Source organism: Phaethon lepturus, unplaced genomic scaffold, assembly GCF_000687285.1.
Source record: "Phaethon lepturus isolate BGI_N335 unplaced genomic scaffold, ASM68728v1 scaffold33681, whole genome shotgun sequence".
NCBI lineage: Eukaryota > Metazoa > Chordata > Aves > Phaethontiformes > Phaethontidae > Phaethon > Phaethon lepturus.
The window spans coordinates 6,618-8,447 of NW_010519039.1; positions in this window are offsets into that span (position 1 = coordinate 6,618).

The window sequence follows — 1,830 nt, forward strand, 5'->3', positions numbered from 1 at the left end:
TCGGTTATTTTTTATAGGGAGATTGCCTAGTTGGAAGCAGCTGTGTTGCCTACAGGCGGGCGGGGGAGCGGGTTGATCTCTGTTGCTGTGCCTTTAGGTCATGTTTTGTACCGTGAGGTGTGATGGAAATAGCAGGAGGTGCGTGAGTGTCAGGAGTGCGGCGCTGGGTGGGGAGGCAGGGGCTGGCCGGGGGGCCGATGGCCTGTGGGCATCACACCACGAAGGGCGCTCTGCCAACTGCTGGTGTTTCTTCTTCAAACCAAAGAGCAGTTGTGGCCAAAGCCTGATGGCAGTAGGAGTGTTTCTACTCTGTACCTGTGTTGCACTTCGCTTCTGATGTTTATTTCAAGGGACTTTCAGGCTTCTTCGCGCTGCCTCCGCTTGGCCTCTCGCATTGCTTCTCGCCCCACAGCACCCAAGAGGGTCGCCGTGCTGGAGCTGGTGTTGTGTCAGCAAGCGGCAAGTGCTCACACGTGTCTTCAAGACCTGGTTGCCAGACCGTCTGAGGAGGTCTGGAGTAGGGGATGGTCCCTCCCGAAGGCTTGTCCCCTTCGGCAGGCAGCTTGAGAAAAAGCTGGGGAGGCGGCGGGGAGGGTTAGGCTGGCCGAAGACGGCGTGCATGCTGTCCAGGAGATAAATCCTGCTCTCTAGGGATGCTGTCCCTCTGGCTTCCTGGTCCAGGAAGAAGGTAGTCTGTTACCTGGGCTTTTTTCCGATCTTCACTTCCCCTTACCCTGCCTACAGGATGTCTTTAGCTGCCTCTCAGCCCCTTCCCCTCCACAGCTCTTTTGCTTATATTTTTATAAGACCTAGGCTTCTTTGCCCTTTATTCAGTTCTTTATTTGTAAGCAGCAGTTTGGTTTTCATCCCTTTTTCTGTTTTGATTGCAATGTCTCTTCTCCCTCTCCTTCCCCCGCCATTCCTCACCCAAGCTGGATCCAGGTGATACCAAACCACTGATGTCAGGTGTTTGGGACCCGAATCTTGCTGGAATTCAGCGGGTGCTTCTGGTCCTTCCCCTGTGAGATCGTCCATCTCGCCGGGCACGGGTGATACCTGTGGCCTGGCAGCTTGGCTCGACTGGGTCGTGTCCGTGGTACAGCTGGCTCTGGTGAGCAAGTCCGAGCCAGGACCGGGAGCCAGAGCAGAGCTGTAGGAAACGGGCACTGGGGTGAGAGCGGCCGTTTCAGTGGTGGGTCCCTTTGCCACATCTCCAAGGTTGGGGGTTTTAAGTCAATGAAGGGCTGTCAGACGTTCTTGGGGAGAAGTCATGGTGCTGGGGTGGGGTCGGACCGCTCAGTTCCCCTGGGAATGCCTGCGGAGCGGCTGTCTGCATCAGGCAGGCAGCTGAGCTGAGTTAGCCGTGGCGTGGACACCTCAGGACCACGGATATGCCCAGGCAGCCCTGCCAGCTCTCCGGGGAGCAGATGCCATCCCTGCAATCTGGGTGGGAAGATGTTCACGCGCTGGTCTTGGGGCCCGCGTGCTGGAGTGGAGGACGGGGGGGAAAGCATCCTCTGACAGTGGTTTGGGACCATCTCTGGGCGCTCAAACCTGGCCTTGCACTGTTAGGAGGGAGGAGAGCACTTTCTACGCTTCCCTTGGGTATTTACCATCAAGTCCAGGCTGCAGCCAGAGCCTGGCTATTAATAATAAGCAAAAACACTCGTTGTTCTTCGGAGTTCCTCCGTTGGGTGGCAAGTTCACCCTGGGGGAAGGTTCCTGCACACGCAGACGTAATGCTAAGATGCAATAACGGCAGGCCGGGGCGGTTTGGGGATGGCAGCTCTCCCCCGGGCCCTGGTGAGCACGGCTTCTCCCCAGCTGCCA